The sequence below is a fragment of the Temnothorax americanus genome, unplaced genomic scaffold, assembly GCF_048541705.1.
Source record: "Temnothorax americanus isolate GAGA-0224 unplaced genomic scaffold, ASM4854170v1 Scaffold2, whole genome shotgun sequence".
Classification (NCBI taxonomy): Eukaryota; Metazoa; Arthropoda; class Insecta; order Hymenoptera; family Formicidae; genus Temnothorax; species Temnothorax americanus.
This window is the reverse complement of record NW_027509338.1, coordinates 9,069,507-9,087,543: the sequence shown is the minus strand read 5'-3', so window position 1 is coordinate 9,087,543 and position 18,037 is coordinate 9,069,507. Positions and strand designations below refer to the sequence as shown.

Sequence of the window (18,037 nt, the reverse complement as noted above, 5' to 3'; positions counted from 1 at the left end):
TCAAAAAGTCGCTCCGCGTATAAATATTTGTATCTTAGTACATAAAATAGCAGTAAAAAGCAGCAGTTTTCAAGTTTAATTTAGCACTCTTGTGATGTAAAAAGGATATATGAGTAATTTTCGAAAATGAATACCCGTGCACTCGAGTCTCGAGTGACTTAGTCACTGTCAGTCAAGGTTTAAATACCGACGCGATTTATAAGTGAATCGTCAAAATCGTTTATCACTTTAGTTCGTAAATGATTGTGTACATACACAAGTAGAACTGTCTTTTCAAACTTTTTTATTTTATACTCCCTTTTTTTAGCTTCAATATTTGTAGTCTCGCAGTTTAGGATATTATTCCGTTTTCTATCGACGTTTCGTATTTATTGTCCGAAAGTGTGAGAGGAGCGAAGGGGACTACGAAGGAATACGAAGGGGGGATCAGGTTTGTACTACAATCGCCTCCGGCTGTATTATCCGGCTCGGTCCTCCGACTGCCCTTCGTTCCCAATTCCGATCCAATTTGATGCACGGTAGCTTCGGGAGATACCACATAAGGGGGCTACGGGAGTAAATGGTAAATAACTGAGCCCGTCCCTACACGGACCGGCCACGGGCGGAGAGAGAGCCTAATTAAACGATGTACAATTTATAACACCAGCCAGAAGGTCTAATGGCTCGCGTTCCTGGAAACCCGTTGGTTCCACCGTAGGACCACACCTAGCCGATCCTGCGGGGAGATTGTCATCGGCTCTAAGGAATGACAACGCCGCCTCGTTCACGATTCGTGTATGGCGCGCCGTAGCCTCTGACATAGCGCGGAAGGACGACGCACGACGATCGCACACATCGTCCGAATTAATCGTCATCGCTTTAATTTTGTCATCAGGCCCTTTCTATATTTCTCATGGATCGCGCGTCCTGCGTGTAACCCGTGCGGTGATTTGATCGATCGTACGAAGTCTCGATTTATGATTTTATAACATTCATCTCGATTATCACAGGAAAGAAAATAACAAGAAGCGTAATCAACTATTCCATTATTACGTGACGCGCAATTCTAAAATATCACATGAGTGTATTAAATATTTTAATAATTTTTTTCTCTGTGTTATGCAGAGATATCTCAGTTTGAAATCATTGCAAGTAAAGAAATTTTACGAGCGGCCGGAGAACGCAATTAAGCGATGCCAATCGGTGCTGCGAAATTCGCGGCTGAGTTTGTCGCGAAGGTTACGCGATACTGCATGGATTTATTCTTAATTGAGGACGATTCGTGTAATCGTGTAAGATATCCAGAAATAACGGAACGGAGAAAGAGATATGATTCGTTTTCCGCGAACGTTGCGGCGAATTGATCTCTCTCCCGCATCGGGACATATCGCGACTTTATTACCATCGCGCCACGGAATGCGACCGGCGAAATGACGTCCTTTAATTTCACATTATTGACGAGCGTGTCGATTAAACGGGATCGCTTATTGGTCATTCGTAAGCCTATCTAATGATCCGGCGTCGAAATGCCAGTACGAGGGCAAGTCTTCAAGACGAAAATTAAGAACTCGGCGACGTGAGGCACAGCTTACGCTGATAAAAATGCCGTCCTTATCTCGATCGGCGAAACCGAAATTAGTAGCTGGCGGGCGCCCGCACTCCATGAAGAAGCAGGTAAACTAAATAAAACGCGAAACTTATATTCACAATTAGAGAGATATCTTTCTTTCCCCTTCTGACACTATCCTTTTCGTCCCCCTCGTCTCTAAATGCCAGGGAACGCGCACGTCCATGTGGCGAGCAGTAAAATAATCAAATTTAATAACGCGCAATTATTTTCGTTGCGCGAATACGTAAATTAACTTATTTTTGCAACGTCTCTCTCTCTCTCTCTCTCTCTCTCTCTTTCTCTACAAGTTGTTAAAGTAGAATTCGATATATAATCTCGCGCTCGTAACCTGCGCGAGATCGAAGATCGCCTCCTGTACTTACATGATTATTATGGCGAAGATAATTTATATAGAGGAATTTCTTACCGAGGTTGCGTTAAAGATTTTTTTTTTGTCAGCGGATATCATCTCGTATCTACATCAGCCAATAAATTTTACGGAACTCTCGTACAATAATTGATCTAATTATATTTCGAGTTAATGATATTTATATGATAACAATATTAAACTCTTTTGGTATATATTTTTTAAATTTAAATTATTTCTAATTATTTTACAAATAAAATTTTTAGTTTAATTAATAAGTATTTGCAAACAGTTTTGTATTTTGGATTGTGTTCACCAAAATCTCGAGACTCGTTCTTAATATTGTTAAGAAGAGAGATAGTGATCATTAATTTACGTTACTCGTATCCACCCCGCCGGAGTAATATATGATGCAGGAAAGAAACACCTCACTCTTGACGAATTATTTTGTGTAATTTATCGCGATAGCCAGCGTCGGAATTATATTATCGCGTCGCGCGCCGATGAGATAAATTGAGAACTCCGCGGTCCCCGTGGGTTAGCGCCGGCTTTCTTGCTCCTCGCAGGCAAAAATTCCAGTCTTATCTCCGTTGATGAAGTCGAAATTAGTAACCGGCTACCGTACAAACCCCGCGTTGGATCGGTGATAATGGTGGCGGAAACGAAGACGGCGTTCACCATGCTGCTGACTCTGCTGACGGTGATAAGTGTCGCGATCGTTTCTCTCGTCGCAGTAATTGTGATAACATTATGCCGCCGTGATTGCGCAAAGAGGTTCCATAGCTATAAAAATTACCAGATTTTTATTTAAATCGATTTCAATATCAAACTTGAGAGAGAGAGAGAGAGAGAGAGAGAGAGAGAGAGAGAGAGAGAGAGAGAGAGAGAGAGAGAGAGAGCAATGCAACTATAATTGAATTGTTGAACAGAATATAAATATATTGATACAAATTTTACACACAACATTGATACAAAGTTGTGTAAAATAGCAACTGAATCTTCTCGCTGAAAATAGTCGACAGGTGTAGTTGAGATTAAATTCTAAAGTTTATTGATTTCAAGGATTTAATAGGCCGATAAAGTTCTTAAGTTCTTCTCGCGCGCCGTCGTAATCTCTTAATTAGCGTAAATCTGCCTAAGCGCGATTATCCTAATTAGCATAGTGGCGGATTCGTCTAATTTTCGAACGGCGTAATGGGGCCCGGTGAACGGTAGCGCACACCGACGGTGTTAATATACCAGCGGTGGTAATAACGGCGGGCGATGGTATTGGTCGCGATTGGCGACAGCGATTGAACGTGGTAGCGATCGTAATGGCGGTAGCGCGACGTGCCGGTGAACACACGCATATGCACGTGCACACACATGCCTAACGAGGTAACACAGGCCGCCTTGCTTGTCGGGCCCGCAGCGCGAGAGACCCGTTGGACATCCGTAAGTGTTGGATTCTCGGCCGTTGTTAAGTAAATTGGGTCCCAACCGGTTTCTTATTTCGTGGCCACTGTCTTACTCTCCGCGGTCGTACTCGGAGCACTCACGGAGAGCAAGAACCGCTCTCCGCGGCGCGGCGTCTTCAGCCGATCGGTTGGGTTCCCTTCTTCGGGCTCGCAGCTCGCAGCTCGAAAGTTCCAGGGCCGTATACGAGCGCGAATCGCGGAACTCGCTGCTCGACATCTCGACATCGTATATTTTCGCGAGCACAACCCGCGAGAAGAGTGGCCAAAATCAATTTATATGATGATAATCGCAAAAGTTGTACTTGTACTTAAACGTTTTGCCATCAACACGTCACAACTTGCAGCCCGGAATTTATAAACTCGACTTTTGGGATAATTTAATTTTTTTAAAAAGTTAATTAACAAGAATGCACACAACAAACGCCGATTTCATGAACTTTTACTTTTTGTACAGTATATAACAGCTCGTTTTTAAATTATCTTGCCTAATCGCAGCATCGAAGCTAATTATTTGAGGTTCATTAGCCAAACGAGGGTGTACACTTAAATACGAACAAGATATTAGATAATGCGTCGCTTACGATATGATAAGGTTGAAAATCCTGTCGAGTTAGAATTAATCTAGAAAAAATCACGAAAGGGACCAAACGCTGAAAGTGCAAGCATGCAAACTTTTTAGATATTTCGTATTTACGTATAAACTACCACACATTAAACCTTTACACTGTTTACACGCGCGCGCGCGCGCGTCTATCTAAAAATGTGCACCACGAGAAGAATTTCTTTTGTTTTACATAGCTCGGGCAAACGAAGGAGACTTCCACAAGATCTCGGTAGCCGATATAGCCGCTTTTTGTCAATTTATAAGGATTTATACTAGCGGCACGCAGATACGCTTGTTCTTCCCTGCACCCTGCGCTCGCCTCCGCAACTTTCACGAAGGGGTGGTCCTCGGACTCGGTCGAGGGTAACGAGCCTTCCTCGAAACGTTATCGGTAGATCAAATCTTGATAAATAACGGCTCACTTGTTAACGAAACCGAATGTAATTATATAAGTAAAATAAAGAATTACAAAATTTATTATAAATAAATTAAAATTATAAGACAAAGGAGTGAATAAATGAATTTATATCGGTAAAGCAAATATATACGGTTCCTTACGAGTAAAACGGTTATCCGAGTTACGTTGCACGCGACGTTAAATTATTCGGAGAGAATGATTCGCGCATGATAATTAAACAATTACCTTCATCGACGTGGCCCCTCTTCGCTACGCGTGAACCTCTCGCCGTGACCGCCCCTTTTCGTCCTCCTCTCGCCGTCCTTTCGTCCCTATCCGCCGGTGGTGATTAACGCTATGAAACGGTCGGAGGAGGATGAGCCGGGGGGCGAAAGTGAGAGGAACCAAAAAGAAGCGACCGAAGCTTACCCGGCGTGGCGAGAGGGGCAAGTCCTATCTTAATGATATTGTAGCCGGCGTGCACGCGCGCAGGCTTGCTCTAATTGCGCCACTGGAGCGGCCATGTTACCCGTGCTCGCGAGTGGGACGAGGAAGGCAGACTCTTCCACCTCGGCGATTTCGGACGTGTGTCCGTAGACACGTGAACGCGCAACTCTCTTTCTCTCCCTTCCTCCTTTTTTGTCTCTCTTTCTCACCCCGTCTATGTCCAGGAGGGAGAGACAAAGAAGACGCATGTCGGTGAGACGACCGTTGTGTCTGGAAGAAATCCGGAGACCGCGCGGGACGAGGAGATCCCCTGGACTGGAGAAGGACCGCAATAAAGGCAAGCGAGAGGAACATTCACGGTGTACTCGTAAATACTCGCTCGCGAGAGAGTGTCTGCGTGCACGTCGACGAGAGAAGGCAGACGAGGACGGGCGATTCACGAGTGAAACGTTGTCGCGTCTGAAAAAGGGCAGAGAAAGATAGAGGGTAGATGAGAGGGTAGGGTGAGACAGAAGGGAAAAAGAGAGACAAAGAGAGGAGAGAAAGAGAGAAAGAGAGATGGCCGAGAGAAGGGGGAGAGCGAGAAGGGTATGGAGAATGGAAGGGTCGGAAAGGAGGGGGGGGACGAGCGGCGGCTGGAGAAGAGAGGGGGGGCCTCGCCAAGGTAAAAACCTGGAAATGCAGCATGGCGGTCGGGAATCGGTAGCAATTATTACGAAAGGACGACAGTTGAATGCGAATACTCCGGGCCGGGGAAGAGGGCGACCCGTGGACCTCGTGCCACCTCGTAGTGGACCACGGGTGGCGAATCGATGCGACGATTAAGAAGAAATTTCGGCGAGGATCCGTTGACTTTTTGTCGCCGTCTATGTCCGTGCCCACCCTCTGGGCATACAATCGCATAATTTTACGGCCCGACACAATAGCTACTTCACTTTCTCTTTAAATAACGCTAACGGTGTAAGAATCCATAAGTCGCGTAACAGAGAATGAGTCAATGTGTGTGTGTGCTCATATTTGTTCGGAGCTATTTTCACGTTAGAACGGACTCAGAAAATGTGTGCTTAGCGCGACGTTAAGTAGAGGTGAAAATACGCGAGTTTTTACCTTTCGACAAACTGAACCGACCCGGAGTTCAGCTAACGTTTGCCTCTCCTTTTTCCCCAACCGTAATTCTCACTGCGATATACGCAGAGAAAACAAGTTAACTTACGATTAACTACGCCGGCCAAATATTTGGCCCAACCGACTCTTGGTAATTGTTAATAGAGGCGAACGTGCCACTTCGACGATGCACGTCTCCGTTTGCAGAACAGCTATCAGCGTTAACTCGTAATGCTGAACGTCGGAACTTTCTCGAAATCCGGTACGACTTGGCCGAGCTTGCAAGCTCACCGAGATAACCGAATTGTTTAGACGAAATGCCTCGTCGACATACTGGCACATTGTCGGATAATTGCGACGTCGAAGACATTATCATTCATGGCTCGCTGAAATCGACAAATATTACAGTTCGATTAATCGAAAATTCAGGTGCGCTGATTTTAATTGAATCTCATGCATTTTCAAACATTCTTTGCAACTCGAACGAAAATCCCGGATAATAAGCCGAAGCAAATTAAAATTTCCAAATAAGAAAATATTTCGTACGACTTAAATTGTCTTAAATAAAAATGTATTTGAGACGGAAGTAAAAAATAACAAAGCGCAACATTCACAGTTAATAAAAGAAAATATCTTCGTAATTCCGACGTTAAATAACAAACGAGTCTCGAAAATACGAAAGTATTCCGCAGGAGTTGAACGAAATTTAATTTGGTGGAAGCAGGGAATGGATACGATACTCGCGTTTGTGCGGCGTCAGGTCGGTTATAGGATGCGTTCGCGTCTGAAGCCGCGCGTTGCAATATCTTTTTCTCGTTTTTCATTAAGTGCGATACGTGCCGCACAATTATTACATTAGCTGCTCGCAAAGCCGGAGTCCGTGTGGGCTTAGCCAACGACTACACATTGGCGCGCGGAGGTTGCGGCGGGTGTGAGTTAAAATGGGAGGGTTGTTCAGGGCAAACAGCCACTTTGGCGCAGGCGTAACCGCTGCCAGTCAATATTAACCAACGAGTCGGATTCGAGACGTCGGTGTCACCGGCGTGCAAAGAGCCGCATGGCGAGCGAGACTTCTTGCAGCGAAACGAAGGAGCCGAATCGACCTTCCTCGAGCATCAAAATTATTCGGACAATGATAAACGCTATCTCGAAAGCGTAAACGATGTTTTTTCTCAATGGAATAATATTTAACTGAAAATGTGGGACGGCATTTATACTAAAATTCTGTATTACGCGTTATTTTACTTCACTTGTCGCTTTATTAAATCAATATTTTATGTTTTTTTTTATTATTGCTTATAAGTTGTTATAATTAGTTTAAAATACTGGTCTTGAATATTATTAAACAATGTTCGAAGGTGTAAATATCTATTGCAGTATTTTCTCTAATATTAATTCATATTTTAGAAGCTATAGATTTTATTATATAACATAAATTTTGCTTTAAACTATTAATTCTTCTATTTAACTGAAAATTCGCTTAATCGCTTGTTCAATAATATTGAACCGATAGCAAAATGACAAAGGAATGAGCATCCAATTGTAAACACTTCATGATATAATATTACAAATATTTAACCCATGCGTTCTATGTTTATCAATCTCAAACTACAGAATCTTAAATTATCAAATCTTTTTTTCACGTTAATTTGAAAGGATAATCTGACAAGTGTCTTCTCGGACTTAACTGCTGTTAATCGCGCGCTGCCGTAAATATCGCGCGGGGGCCTGCTTTCTAATTTCCGAAAACCGGCAAGCTGGATGCACAAAACATTTCCCGGCCATTATATCGGCGACGTGTAACTACGTTCAACGACTACGCCGCCATCCCGCCCAACCCACGCATTAGCCTCGCGCCGCTGACAACTTCTCATTGTCCGCGATTCAGCCTGACGTCGCGGCGACGTGCTCATTGTTAATTAAACTACGCGTCGCCGCGCCATTGCCGCATTCACAGAAGTCCGCCGCTTTCGCCGATAAGTGGCGACGTTGGTGGTGGTGCCTTAGACACGGCTGTGGCCACACGTACCTCCACCGGGGGGTTTCCGTAACGCAGGCCTTTTCCGACGCGGCTGCCTGGCGTCGACACGCGCGCGAGCGCCAAAGCCGAAGCCCGTCCGCGCCAATCCGCGCGGAAAAGTCCGCGGATTGTGTCGCAGTCCGAGCACGTCTCATCGGACCGCCGCGGCAATAACGCCGGCGGTTTAATTACCGCGGCGAATTAATGCGGCGGCAGCCGGTAGAACGAGAAGGCCGACGTTCGTCGCGTTTTAATACGAGACGCGGCAGGTAGGAAAAAAATAAACGTTTGTTCAAACTTGACGACGCGTCTGCTAACTACGCTCTTTATATTTTATCGAAAACAATTCTTCATCACACGCACGTATAAAAAAAAAATATAATTTGAAAAAGAAATATGGAAACTCGGAAGTTCCAATTGAACATTCTAGGTAATTGCACGAGACTACGCATAAGTGGATGCTGCTACAGAGATCGAGTTGATGGACCGTTCACCAATGTTCTGCATATTGGCATGATGGGTTAAACATACGATCGATACTTGTGTGTGTCGTTCCTTCGCGTATTATTACGTCAAGGGGAAAGCAGAGAGAGAGAGAGAGAGAGAGAGAGAGAGAGAAAGAGATCGCGGTTGCCGCCCTAATTCTCACAAATTCGATATAGCGCGGTGGGTTGCGCGAATGCTCCTTAAGCAGCCCATAAAACGCAGGAAATTACCGAGTAGGAGCGTCACGACGCTTCTCTCGATAACGGCCTTATCGTATATAGGCGCTACCGCCAAGAAGTCGTCAGATTCCGCCCTGGCTGCCGTATAGAGATGGCAAAGCACGAGATACACTATCGCGCGATTTCGCCGTCTCTCGCGGATACTTTTTTGCATTTTCGTATCTAGCACATTTCACCCCCTAAAACGTGCGTCTATATACCGTCATTTTTATTTACTCCTTATTATATCACTTGTAACGCAATGTAGCGTGATGTTATTCCGAGCGATTATGAAGAGAAATAATTGAACATTGACAAATACGATCGCGTTCTAAAAAAATTTTTTTTGTTCAATACGCACACTTTTTTTCATTGCGAGTGATATTTTATTTCAAAGATCGAAATTTAATAAACTTCTTGAAAAGAAAAACGCGATATTAATTCATCGCAATCGATTGTGTAATACGATAAAGAGAATTAAACCATAAAGTTAATAGTTATTGGTTTTTTATGACTTTACGATAACACGACTTTATTATCGTTAAAATCGGGATTAATCGTTATGTTCTTCAATTTATTTAGCAGCCCGAGCGAGCCCACTCGACCTTAGCGTTTAGGAGATACAAGCATATAATGTTGTATCTTCGTAGTCCACCTCGATTCATCCCTCCGAAACGATAACCCGTGATTCGGGGCCGAAGAATTCTCGTGGAAAGAGAGCAAAACGCGCGGCGAGGAGAGTACGTATTGCAACACGTACCACGCGGTAGTGCTGGATGGTCTCCGCCATCCTCTCCTCTCGCCCCTCGTCGCCGCGCTCGCGGACGATAGGAGCGGTAGGTAGTAGCAGCTCTCGGGAGCCCCCAACAATACCCAGGAAATTACATAACTGTTGGAAATATCAACCAATACCAGTGCTCTGGCACTCGCGAGCCGGCAGCGACGGCGGTGCGGCGGCGGCGGCGGCGGTAGCGGCGGCAGCGGCGATGCCAACCCCTCCGTGCCATTATTATAACTGGGTAGGTGGCGTATTATACGCGGCCGTCGGGGGAACTCAGGCGGGCGAACGAGATAGGACCGTGCCTGGAGAATGAAACGAGAAATTGAGTTGTGCTGAAACGGGGCAAGGGGATGTCGAGCCACCGCGCATTGGCGGCGCGATGGCTGCGAACGAGCCCATGAAGTGAATCAGGGTTTCGGGAAAAACTGGGTTCAACTAGTTTCGCTATTACACATCCTTCCTCTACGCTGTGTTGCTAAATAAATTTACTGAAACGAGATACACGTGATACTACGGAACAATAACGATGCTAACATTAGGGTACAGATAAGTGAAAGCAGAAATTTTGACGTGTGCTTGTTAGGGGATAATAAAATTGTATCTCTTCATTTTTAGATTAAAAGTAACAAAGAACAATAACGAGATGCATATGTAAATAGACGAATAAAAATTGTTTCAGCCGATAATTATTTTAATGAAATTATAGGACAGAGACTGCAGGCGACCATTTATAATAATTTAAAGAAACACTTGATACAGATTATCTTGTTGTTGCACAAATACAAATTTTGTTTGATGGTTTTGAAACGAGAAACGATTTATTATAAATAATATTTATTATTTCTTTGCTGTCGATTATTCTCCTCAATTACAATCATTAATAATTGATTACATCATAATTGTAGTGCTTTATTGCCTTCTATAAATTATTAACATTCGCTGTTCTTATTTGCTAAATCGATCGTCGCGATTGCTATTCGGGGATGTTTAGTTTTGCCAAAAATGCCAAATTTTGTAATTGAATCGACCACTGCGATTCGGTGAAAATTAGCTTTAATTGGTGACCGACGAAGCCAATGGAGTTTAATCTTTTTCCGCGCAATTGTTGCTAATTACTTGAACATAAATTAACGTTAAAGCCATCACTCGTGGTGAGAGACAAGGAGAGATACTGCTCCAGTTGCACGTATACCGGTGGCAGCACGTCGACTGCCGAGTAATTCGCAAAAATTAATTACTAACTTGTTCTACGGTGAGAAAGGATCTCTCATACCGACGATGGGGCGGAGACAAAGGAAAAAGGATCTGTTTCAGAAATCGTCGCACAATGGAACGAGAACGCGAGACTTCGCCGAGGAAACAACCGCCGCGGCTACGTCACGTCGGTGCGTCGTCGCGATCGGTATTGGCTTTTCAATGCGCGTTACCTCCTACGCGCGAGCACGCTTAAGTACGCGAATTCTGCGCGGAAATGAAAAATAGATGGAGATCGTGCTCGTAACAAATTTGTTACGTTTGCGCGACGCGATATAAACAGCGCGAGCACGAAAATATTTTCGATGGTCGGTTTCGTTCGCGATCGACGATTTCAGTTTTCTGAAAGTGCAATTGAAAAGACGATTTACAACATTTCCGAATTGCGCAAGTCCCTAGTCCCTAGTCGCGAAAAGAGCACATTGTGATGAAAATTAATGTTTTCCTTCAAAGATCGGAGAAGGTCGACAAAGCTTATCTGTTTCTCCAAAACGTTAACGCTAAACGATGTTGCTCATCGTTTAGCCAATCTCCCGCTTCGAGAAACTTACTATCGGACAAGACATTACCCCGCGCGAGGGTAGGGTTAAACGTTTCCCCACAGGATGACCAATCACGATCGCACCCTCCTCGGGGTGCCGGTATTTCGGCCCGGGGATAATTTACCCGCGCTCATCGTGGCGAACGCGAAAACTACCCGGTGATATATAAATAAGCGTTTAATGTCGCGCGCACCTAAATTGAATCTCGTCCATCAGCCGAAGATCCGCGGACAAGATCCTTAAGGGACGCGGCCGCGGGCAAAACTACTGTCCGATTCCGGGGGTTTCTTTCGCGACGGCGCTCGAGCTACCCCACGGACGAATCTTTCCCGACGATTTATGCACCCCTCTCGTAAATGGCGCGGCCTACTGCATCACGTACCGAAGAGAGTCAAGCGCCAGGGCGATGGATCCCATACGCTCTCTCTGTTTGCCTATTATGTATGGTTTACCGTGGTTTACCAGGGGAAATCTGGTAGCACGAGAGGGCGCGGGGTGCCGGTCTGAACACCCCCCGGGGACTTATGACCGGTGATTAAGTATGACGTATCGGTGGAAGGATCCGAGGCAGCGCGAGAAAGAGGGTGGCACGCGGACTCGTCCGCGGATATCGCACTTTTCGATGGAAGAATCGCGCCGCCGCTCCATTGTACCGATCTTCGCGGCACATGAGATATGAATTGCCATCGAGTTGGCGATATTCTTTATAGTTATCCAAGAGTTATCCTTTGCACCGTTCACCCGGGCGACGCCGATCGACGACAGCTATGGGGTGAATTAAGATGAGTCGAATCGTGAATCGAGAGTCTTCAAATAGTCTTGAAATATGGCACGGTTGCGATTATACATTATTTTAAAAGGACAAGGTTTTTTCACAAGTGACACTCTTCTAATCGGTATTTAAACAATTCGCGAACAATTCTGCATTAAAATGTAAACCGATAAAATAATAAAGTCCGCGGGACTCGTAGGAGAACAGCGTTCGTATCGGATTCTCTGTCGACGCGTATAAAATGACAGAATAATAAAATTCATAAACTTCACGGAAACATCAGCCAGACGCTTCGTCGTTACGCGACGTCGAGAAAAGCGTTGGCTGCGTTGGAATCGATTGTGAAGTGTTAGAAGCGACGGGCACGTTTCGCTTACGAGGCTTTTGAAAATGAGAATCGATTTCACGGCGAAGCGGAACAAAGTGATATCGTTTATTGGACAAAGAGCCCCGGCTACACGTGGCCGATCACACGCACGAACGACTCGCCGCGTGTATTTTTACAGCGGCGGCGCGCTGAAAAATAAAAAATTAGAAAAGTACAAAAAAAACCCGGTATGTACACACATGTCGCGGAACGCGACATGTAAATGATCGCGAGCTAATGAGAAAAATTCGCGACGACTGGCGGAAATGAGGTACACACTCGGATCATATTTTTCGATCGGTCTTATTCAGCCGGGAACAATCGGGCGCTCGGAAAAACTCGACGTAGCTTTTGCGGCAAAAACGCGAGGGTGGAGACGCATGCGCCGATGAAGAGAAAGAGAGAGAACAAATAGCGATTGGAAAAAAAGGAGGAAAAAAGTGTTCATTATTCGCGCGCGAGCGAGAAAGAGTCCGTCGGTTCTTCCGGAAATCGGGCGGCCAACTTCGTCGACGGTTTTATTGGCGACGGCGCGACCGTCACAAAGCGCGACGGGGCGCGCGAGAAGGGAGAAAGGAGAGGGGGGGGTAACGTCGTCGGTCGTCGGTCGTCGGTGTGATAAAGTGACCGAATGGAAAAGACGGCGCATAATGCGCCATAGAAAGCCGAATATTGTGCCGCGTCGGCAAAGGGGTAATTCCGCAGTAGGAAGTCTTATTGGAAAAGGGTAGATAAGGGCGCGCCGCGCGAGTTGCGGCTCGCGCTACACAAGGGCGGCTGGATGCGCATCGGTGTATACCTACGTGTTGTACGCCCGCGCGCGGGCGTGTGGCGTCTGGCGTCGTCGCCGGGAGAGCGGAAATTAAATATGCCTGACTCGATAAGTCAGAGCACCGCGACTGTGCTCCGTATCAACGGGCGGGAGATGAGCTATTGTGCTATTTTCGTGCGGGATCTGTGCGCGAGGCCATCCTCCCCCTTCGCCCTCCTCTCTTGCCTGTGCGCTACCGGCGCTACGCCTCTCCTCCGCCGCGAAACGCTCTCGCGTTTCGTTTATTCCCTCACTCACTCGCTCGCTCGCTCGTTCGCGGAGGCGGATATCGCCGTGACGCGTCCGGCGAACGCTCACGCGGACGTGTCCTGCCTACCCTTCGTCCTCGGTTTCATTCTCTTCTTTTTTTTCTCTCTCCTCTCTCTCTCTCTCTTTTTTCCGCCCCATAACGGAGATTGCATCGGGATTGCGTTTTTTCGTCCAATGCTAATAGATTTTTTTCGCGCGTTGGGATTAATAAACGCGGGACATACGGCGAGATCGATCTCGTTGACTGCCAGAGAAATATCTTTTGGAAGAAAGTCGCAAAAGAATTTTGGTGCTTATTATATTTAAAAAAAAATGATAACTTAACATTTGCTCCCAAGTCATGTAGCCAGAAATGGTTATTTTACAATATTTCATCTCAAATAAAAATTTTTATTTTTATCTCCATGTATTAATCTTGCATATCTTAAATAGGTCCTAAAATAGAAAACTTGTGTGTGTATATATATGTATTTTATATATGAAGGTGAATGTTAATGGCAATCTACATTGTCAATTTCTTTTTTACCGCGATCATGATAGGAGAGAAAAATTCCAGGACAACGTGACTGCGTGCAGCGGCGGAGAAAGAATTAGCCTAATCAGATAATAAGCGCGAGCACGACGCGCGGACGAAATAATTATATTAGATTTATCGAACCGGACGCCAGCCAAACGAGCTCCTTAGATAATAGGCTTTTTACGACTTCGCTGCACGAACCGCGCCGCTTGAAAGTTACGATCCTGTAAAGCCCTCTTTACGAGACCATTACCAGGGCTGTTACTCATATTTTTACCCCAAACGATTTCGAGAGACACTTCGACAATAGCACGATAGATGAGCGAGTGCGATAACTTCGTGAAACAATTTTTTGCTTATTTTCTGCAGATCGACACGCTTTTTTATTCGTCGCTCGATAAGACGCGTAAATCGAATGATTCTCCAATATATCGCAATGATGTCAGTATCAGTTCAGCGCGTGTTAGGATTGAAATAACTTTGCCGTGGGTAACGTGTTATCCAAACCTCACGCATGATTCATGAAATTAACGACTGTTTGACGATGCTAATGAAAGTCGTACTTATTATGCATAATATCAGTGTGCAAATGAAATCTCGTACGTGTTATGTAATGTGGTTTTTTTTTTTAACGTAACGGAAAGTTTGGGATATAAGCGAGCGACATTCATAGCATAATAATGTACTGTACTTTGATTGATGGAAAAAAAAATACTTACGGTATCTATAATAGCGAGATATCAGAATCGTATTGAGTCATTTTGTTATTAATACACCTTACTGACTGAAAAAATTATGTAGAAAATTGCAAAATATCGTCGGAAGAAACGTAACGGAGAGATCTTTTTAAACGGATTATTGCTCCATCTATTTCGTATTTTCTTGTTATTACAACAAATCACATTTCCGTCCCTGGGAGATCGATCCCAAATTCGCCATAGAATTGGTAACTGGAGAATAATTCGATAAACCTGGGACAACCTCCATAAATTCTCTGCTTTTTACAGCCGCGGTCGGATGCCACGATAGCGATCACAAATTCGGTCCAGCGAGCAATGGCATAGCTCGCAGGGGCTCGGTGAGCAGGGAGGAGGAGGAGGAGGACAGAGGCGAGAAGTCGGGAGGGGTTGCTCATGCAGAGACTTTTCCGTCGGGTGAAACACCTGAGGTGGAGGATTCGTGGTATGAGGTGGAGGTATCGCCGAAGGCTCGACAAAAGAAACCGCCGTAAGTCATAGGCGCAGACGGCTGCCGCTTCATTTGTCATCGGACCTGGGGTACAATTGTTCGCCGGCACCAGCCGCCATCTTGCTAGCCACCCCCTCCGATACCTAATAGACCACCCCGCGCATTCAGCGGCCCCGGTGATAAATTGCGAAATAATCTCGTTCGGGGTGCATTATGTCGGAAGTTTATAGACGGCCAAGCGCGCGCGCGCGCGACCTGCTCACTCAACTGTAACTTATTCAAGTTTTGTCAAGAATTCGAAATCCGCACACCTTACACCTACCCCCTAACGAAGTGACAAACGCGTCCCAATCTCTCATCGCCTGAGATACTTCAAAGAAAGGCTGATTAGAAAAAAGCTGTTTAATATTTTTCTCAGTGTTTTGTTTCAATACTATTTTTTTATCCTGATCAAATGAAATAATCTTTCTCCAATTGTATACTTGAAGCTGGAAAGTCAGCATTCCGTTACTTATATCAAAATCTGTACTTCATATAATGTATCAGACATAATAATATTTTAGAAACACATCTTTTAAGAGTAAAAGATTCTGAAGAGCGTACCTATACTTAACGCAATGTCATGCCATGCTATTTCAAAATTGCTATTGTCAGAATATTTATAATGCGTTCAAAGTTCTTTCGTGTCGAGTCTGATATATATACCTAGCGATTCTTCGGCTTTCCTCTTGACAAATTACAGTAAATATATAAATCCGATTGTTGCCAAATAGCGTTAGATACATTTCAAGATCATTGATCCAAAAATCCACTTTACACTGTCTGATTCACAATTTCAAAGAATTGCAGTTTGTTCGGTTTCTTCTCGGGCTCGCGAACTTCTCTTCCGTGAAAGAAATCGTCTATCAAATCGTGTATATCCGCTGCGTCATGCGCAAATATACGCATTACGATTTCAAGGGTTGAATGAATTTTCTCGAAGTCACTTTCGGCAAAGAGTTCATTAATGTGAGCCGCGACAGTGAGGCAGCTCGAGGACTTTCATTGTGAACGGGAGACGGATGCAATGCGCGCGCACATGAAAGGTTTCGGAAAATCATTCCAGAATAAAGATGTCGGTGCCGCTTTGTCCGGGATTTCATGGGGCGCGGAACAGTTCATTCAACATTTCGTCGTAAACGTCGTCGCTTTGCGTTCGATTTCAAGAGGATCGATTCTACTTTGGAGGATGCTGCGCAGAAAATCTGTTATCGAATCTTTCGCTTTGTCACATCTAGCTAATAGCTACATTTTCCGGATTCTTTTTGAAGAACCTGGAGAAAAACGTAAATAAAAAATACAACCGTTACTTGTTGTTTCTTAAAAAAAAAAAAAACTGTTTCAATTTTTACTATGAGAAAGCTTCAGAATATTAAAGATTTCAGCAAATTGCCCTATATAATAATAACGCAGTTGTAACAATAGAGTTGAATATCTAAATTTGTATCAAAATTTAAACAATTTTTATTTGGGCGATTATTCTAAATTCTAAATAATTAAGTTATCGAGAAGTATTTTATTCCTAGTAACGTATGCTCTCCGATACAATAACGTGCCTGTATCTTTTCTTATGCCAGCACGTAATCGACGCGACGTAATCGACGTAGTTATATATCGGGAGCCGACATCCTGTCGAGTTCAAGTACATGGAATCGTTAACGACGACCTCAAGAAATCAGCAAGAGATTTTAATCCTAGATTAATCGACTGGTTATACTGATTCGACTCACGGCGATGGCCTCTTTACGGCAACCGTGATGGACGCGAACGATCGAGCGTATTTCCGGCGATTGTCACGGCGATTATTGAATCAATTAGAATCGGGGCATAATGAAAATAATTGGAATACAATCACTTAACCGCGGGCCGAAGGCCAATACTTGGGCCCGTTCGGGGCAGGCATTGACATTTAGCCTGTGTAATCTAATCGTGGGAAGGATGAGAAGGATATCAGGGGCTCTTGAAACGCAATCGCCGAAATCGGAAGTGTTGTAACAATTTACGTAATCGAGATTCTTTTTCCACTTTTTTATTCATTCATTTAAATTCGGTGACTTCGGTTTTTCGATTACCGACCAAAAAGTTCGACATTGCTGCGCGAATTCTCAAGGAATACACGTGGCACATTTGCTATATCTATATACATATATCTTATGATAACTGAATCTTTTATGTTTGTATAGTACGAAGTGACCTAATTAATTCATTTATTTTGCATTTATTTGAAAGAAATAAAGATGACGGTATATAAGAAACCAAAAAATTAAAATCTCAATGAATAATCCTCTACTTTTAATTTTGGAAGAAATTATTTTTCAATAACTTATTCTATTTTGTACAATGTGGGATATAGTTTGGTTCCCGATTTGTTATCCAAAAAATGGCGAATAAAGAGAGAATCAGAAGTCACTCGTGAACGTCGCGAACGTCGATTTTTCTGGTTTCGCGGATCGAAGAGCCGCCACGCGATCGTCGGACTATCGATTCGCGGCGCTTCGACTATTCTTTTCCTCCCTTGAAGAGACGTCGAGCGAATAAAAAGAGGGAGGTCTGGACAAGATAGAGCCGACGGAAAGGAGGGAAAGGGGGAGACAGTATCGTCTCGAGTTCGCTCGAAGCGTTGCGAGTAGCTGCCAACTACTCGAGAAACAGGAGCCAGGTGCAAAGTGACTCCGGTGGAGTTCCTTGAGGAGGAAGAGGGAGGACGCGCGACCGGGGAGGTGACGGCGGAAGAAAGACGGCAAGATCGGGACACGGCAAGGAGGACAAACAGAGTTCTCGCTCTCGTATGTCGGACAGAAGTTTCTT

At 44.5% G+C, this 18,037-nt stretch overlaps 1 protein-coding gene across 2 annotated transcripts in view; it reads left to right on the top strand.

Annotated features, from left to right (window-relative positions):
* Positions 1-18,037, top strand: part of Msx (homeobox protein Msx) — a 42,466-nt gene that overhangs the window by 20,043 nt on the left and 4,386 nt on the right. Inside the window, exon 4 of one of the 2 annotated variants that reach the window (XR_013256852.1) lies at positions 15,010-15,126. The exons of the other annotated variant lie outside the window; for it this stretch is intronic. The gene's annotated coding sequence lies outside the window, so the exon portion shown is untranslated. Of the gene's footprint in view, positions 1-15,009; positions 15,127-18,037 lie in introns of those variants that run through there. 2 annotated transcript variants of the gene reach the window in all.